This window comes from Pundamilia nyererei, unplaced genomic scaffold (assembly GCF_000239375.1).
Source record: "Pundamilia nyererei isolate P.nyererei 1_Seehausen unplaced genomic scaffold, PunNye1.0 scaffold00022, whole genome shotgun sequence".
NCBI lineage: Eukaryota > Metazoa > Chordata > Actinopteri > Cichliformes > Cichlidae > Pundamilia > Pundamilia nyererei.
The window spans coordinates 410,505-416,128 of NW_005187423.1; the positions used below are offsets into that span (position 1 = coordinate 410,505).

Below are 5,624 nucleotides of genomic sequence, written 5' to 3' on the forward strand. Positions count from 1 at the left end.
ATCTATTTTGTTTAAAATGAGAACATGGCTTTTAGTGAAGCCACCGCCGTGAACTTGAACTGTTTCTTTTTTCCGCTTTTGGAAAGTTGTAAACTTTGAGAATGAATCTGAAAACACGGATTGAGAGTTTAAAGGTTTTGTTTTTGCTTTCTGACCACAGTGTGTAGCTGTGCAGGACCAAGTTGCTGTTTTAAGGATGATGTGCTAAGCAACAGGCAGATATTCCAGGAACTTTCCATGTCCTTACCAGTGACCAGTGGAGCATATCATAGTGACACAATGTCTTTGACGTTCTCATTAGAGATCCACCATTGTAGTTTTCTTGGCCTATTCCAATTTCTCATTTTTCACCTAGTGTGACTTGCCCATAGTGATTTTTGTGTATTTAGGATTTTTTGTGATAAAGACTTATTTAAATGTGACAGGCTTCTGTAAGTTATATACTTTTCTCTCAACACTGAAAGTAAACTGTCCTGCCCCTGGAAAAAGTTACAAATAATGAATGAACATGAGTTGCTGTACACCCACCTTTACCTGACATATTTTACCACAACTAACAAGTGCAGCAGATTTATTTATAAAAATAAATGTCTGGTACTTACATAATTTTTCTGTATTTTTTATATTGTTACCAGATAACAGATCATCAACCTTTTCCCTTTTTTTTTTATTCCTCTCCCCATAACTGATCTGATCCTTTGCTCATACCGAGGCTGCTAGCCATTTTGCCTTTGTTAGCTTCTTAAAAATGTCCACGTTTAAGTGTCTTTTTAAGTTTGTTGTTTCAGATATGTTTGCAGCTTACTTTAGTGACCGTTACGTCGAGTTTGCGTGGGACTATTTGCCTGTGCTGCCATGTGTGAGTAATGCATGCATGACCAGCCAGTCACCAATCCACGTTAAGAACAGTGGAAACTGTGTAATTCTGGTTCCTGGCTGGTCAATCAGTGCATCTCAATTTCTTTCTCCACAGCTATTCTGACTGGCCTGTGATTGCTGCCCCTTTGAGATGCAGATGGCCATCATTTCCTCTACATTCAATTGTAGCTCTTTCATTTGCCAGCAGATACTTTATATCTTGCCTACTTGTGCTGGAGGACAACATGCATGTTCCAGATATCAAATTAAACATAAGATTGTTGAGCAGACTCACTTTCATGCATATTAGACAAATCAAGCAGGTTTAACAGCTTGTTGAAATGTGAAACATTCGTGTGTTTAGAATTAACTGCAGATATGAGAAAAACAGCAGGTTTTCCACTCAAAAGCTGGACTGTTTCTGTCATTTCCCCTCAAAGGAAAAAAATCTCTCACACTAGAAGTCATGGACAGCTGGTAGCCGGTAGTTGGATACTTGAGTATTATGAATAAGTTCCAACCTCTTCTATAAGAAAGAAAATTAGGTGAAAGTGAATTGAGTGCTTAGCAGTCAGTTGTTGGTGTACATCACTTTTTGGAGAGCAGCTCTGATATGTGCTTGTGTCTGAAGGCGTTTTTATGCAAACTTCCTCTAACAGGAATCTCTGGAATGCCGCCTGCTGTTTTCCTCCCATTTTAAACCCAATTTTTGAAACACTAGGTAATGCTGTTGCGGTCATGCAGGGCAGTCACATGAACAGTTACCATAAAGATGCAATCGTGTGGGCGGTTTTAGTACTCAAGTAGAGGAGGAGCTTTCATTAAAGCAAACCCAGTATGTGGCACAGCGTGGTTTGCCATGTGGCCTTTAGTCTTTCGACAGTACCAGTATCAGCCTTTCTGTCTGCTTTGGTGCTAGCAAGGTGGAAGGACTGAGCTGGATGATGTTTACACAACAATCAGCTCTGGCGTGCTGCTTTTGTGGCAGATTGCTTATAAAATAAAATAGTAGTTACATTCTTGGAAAAGATGACCCAAAATCAAGAGGGTCTTGGAGGATCCCCCTTTTTTTCCTCTTAGCACCTCTTTAATGAAAAAACTCCTAAATGGATTCAAGTTTGCCACAAATCCACTGACATTCCCAGCCCTCCATGTGATCTGTGTTAATTAGCACATGTTAGCAAGCACAACTATTTACCATGTAAATAGTGCTTGCTAAACTTCAGATTGGCAGCAAATCTTAGCGATTTAAAGGATAATGATGCAAATTAAAGCATAATGATGCTTTTGGGGTTTTATAATGTAATGTTTCACTGTGAAAGCACTATGTCAGGTTGTTTTTTTGCTTTGCCCCAATGGTGTGTCGGGAGTTGTTAAGAGTTGTGTGACCTTTGTCCTACTTAAGCGAGCTCGTCCTCCACCCTCTCTTTCCCCCTCCGCTGTGTGACCATGTGACTTGGAGTGTGTGGTTTCATCAAGGAGGTTATGACCTGCAATCTTTAGTCTGGTGGTCTTGTGCAAGGTCAGGTCATGTGTCCGAAAACCAGGGTTAAAAGTCACAGTCAGCCAGAGGATCGCAGGACATGACAGACTATAGTGAAGCCTCATACGAGTTAAAAGCAGGCCTCCTGTAGCTGTGCTGGGATGTCTCTCAGTGTAATGCTGGTCATGTCAGTTGGTCTGCCACGTTGATCACATAAAAATGGGTGGAGGTCTTCTCTTCCTGTGTGCCTTTCAGAGTGCCCCTCATCTGCCACGCTAATCAGGAAAAACTGGTTTGTCAGTTGCCTTTAGGGTGTGTGAATGCCCTTGTGAATTTATACTGTATGCAAGGATATCTCATTACATCCATAAGAATATATTGACTCCTCTTCTTTTTTTTTTTTTTCTTTTAATCACTTCCTAGGCGCTGTGCTGCGCTTTATTTTCAAACTGTTGAATTACCAGTGAAGTTTTTGGTGTTTCCTCTCACCAGTGAGAAAGCTGTTGTCAAGTTTCAACACATGTTGCATTAAGCCTGGTCTCATCATGAAGAAGTGATGATATCGTGTCTCGGAGTACAAAAAAGTGTGCGCTTTAGTGAGCAATTTAAAGAGGAAAGTCTTTAACAGACCAACAATGATGAAGTGGAGCAGGCACTGTTTTATAGATGCGCACAGTGATGATTTACACTGAAATACCATGCTAGTTTCTTTATCTTGGTGGATCAGAAAAGAATTGTACTTTTACATATACCTCTATATCTCAGTTAAACACAAAGTGCTTTTTAGAAGACCCTAAAATGGGCAAGATGCAGAAGATGCCCTCAGAGATCGATTTATGATTCACTCTTCTCAGACCATTGCAACCTGACACCACACAGACTTTGCACCAAGGAGCTAGCAGGTTATAACCGTTTAATGTTCGCCTGTATGGACCTTTGTGTTGTCACATGCAACTCCATCAGGGTCAGCGTGCATGTGTGAAAATGGTTTTAGCTACTGTCAAAACCATGTGTTCTCACACAGCAGAAGCAGTGCTTCACTGACACTAACTGATGCGTCTTTATTTCTCAGCTGGACCTACTATTGACCGCATTCGGGTCTGAAAGAGGAAGCCAGTGTGGAAGTGCTTCAAACCTGCATTCTTCCTAATGGCAGGTTATGTGCGTTATGGTCCAATTTGAGTAAAATAGACAATAAGGGGTATGCTTTAGAGAGTGGCGACTTTGGGATTAACAAGTCCCTGCCATATGAGCGTGCAGCGTCCTTGGTTTCTCAGTTAGTTCCACCGCTCACCTGTGAAGTTTGGTTTCAACAAAAGAAATTTAAACATTTATTTTAGTACAGCCATAACACAACACACGTTATTTAATTTACTTAAAAAAGACACTTACTGTTTTAGTTATACTGTATACCACCCCAGTTCATGTAAAGCTGAGAGAAAGCAGCTGACTTGTTAACATGGGATTATGTTTTATGCGTTTAAAAGCTTAATGTTTAACCCTCCTTTAATAAGGTAGTAATAATGAGATTAAACAGGTTTACCTGATGCTCAACAACTGACTAAGCAGCTCAGTATCACACTGCTTTAAGGTTTCAGATGTCTTGCATCATTCCTCTAAGAGGAACCAAAGCATTTCAGAAGAATTCAAGTATGACTGACCAACTGTGCTTTTTTTGTTGTAGCTTCCTGACTGTGGTAAGAGTGTCTCTTATACCAAACAGCTGTAACCTGCCTGCAAGCTTGAGGCTGTTGCCAACTTATCTTCATGTTCTGTTATGTGTCAAATGAACCCACTGCCCCTCCACCTCTTTTTTCCAGTGCCTTATGTTTGTGGGGTGACTGCCGAGCTGGCTCTGCCATTGGCTCCTCATCCTCCCAGGCCAAGTATGGTTAATGGGGGTGGTGGGTGTAGTGGTACCTTTTGCCTCTGACAACTCTTAGCAAAGCATGACACCAGTGTCATGTGCCACTGCTGGCCATCAAACAGAAACGCGTACTCTCAGAGTAGGTCTGTAATGAACACTCGCAAAATAAGATGTGTGAAGATGTCACTCGGTCTGTGCAGCGTGTGGTTTACTGATGCAAATAATAAATTATTGAACCAAGATTGTTTAGTTATTTCTATATAAAACCAATTAAAACAAAATCAGGCTTGTTTCCGCTTACAAAACAATATTTTTACAATATTAACACAACACAAAACACAATCAAATCTCCAAATTTCTTAGGTTTGTATTTTAAAATGTTAAATGATTTTATAAACTCATTCTTAATTTATTAGGTCATTTGGATCCCTGCAGGCTGTCTTGTATGGTAGGCTAGTGTAGGATTTTTGCATGAGTGTGATCTGTAAATAAAGGAGTGGATACAATGACATTGCCTTTGTACCTGATGAAGATCAGTGTGGCATAAACACTGTAATTTAATAAAGGGGTTAGTAGTAAGCGAGACATGTGCATGAGTTACATTTAGTCTTTTTTTTGGGACCTTTTTTTTTTCTCTGTTGCTCATTAAGGAGTTCAGAGATTTTGAACGAGTTGTTTATCGGTGTGAAACCCAACTTATGCTAATGAGGTCCTATTTTTAAATGTATACTTTACTTGTGATCAACAGGTCCAGAAAAACAGCTGTAAAAACGGTGTCCCGTGAATGTTTTGAAACATGATATAAATAAAAATATGGAAGAAACACCCTTGAACCATGTTATTTTTCAGTTTGTCCATCAGAGGGCGCACTGAAATTTCCTGTTTGTTTGGATCACTACAGTTAAATAACTAAAAATGTAAGAAACGTAAACAAAATCTATTTACATTCCGTGTGTCCCAAAGAAAGAAAAATATCAGCCGATATATCAGAATATCACATTTAAATCACCGAATATCGGTAATTTAAATGTGATATTCTGTATTCAGTATCAGTCTTAAAAATTAAAAATGGCTTGAACTCTTAAAATTATTCATATCCACACTGAGTTTTCTTGACTCCATGCATGTCTACATTTTAGCCTGCATGCTTCCTTTACTTTTCACAAAAATCTGCATTCACTTTGTTCAATATAGCCACAACTTATCACACTTATTCGACTCAGTCCACGATTTGCTAGAGCCAGAAGTAGGGCTGGGCGATATGACCCAAAATTCATATCTCGATATTTTTTTAGCTGGATGGCGATATAAGATATATATCTCGATTTTTTTTTTTAAGTCATAAAGTAAGAACAAAAAGAGAGTTCTTAGTCAAAGCTGTGTCCCAGATGTCACACAGGCACTTTTATTAACATA

General features: G+C 39.3%; 1 protein-coding gene across 1 annotated transcript in view; it reads left to right on the plus strand.

Moving 5' to 3' along the window:
* The window catches only part of acsl1a (acyl-CoA synthetase long chain family member 1a), a 19,788-nt gene that overhangs the window by 815 nt on the left and 13,349 nt on the right, over positions 1-5,624 (plus strand). The window lies entirely within an intron of this gene.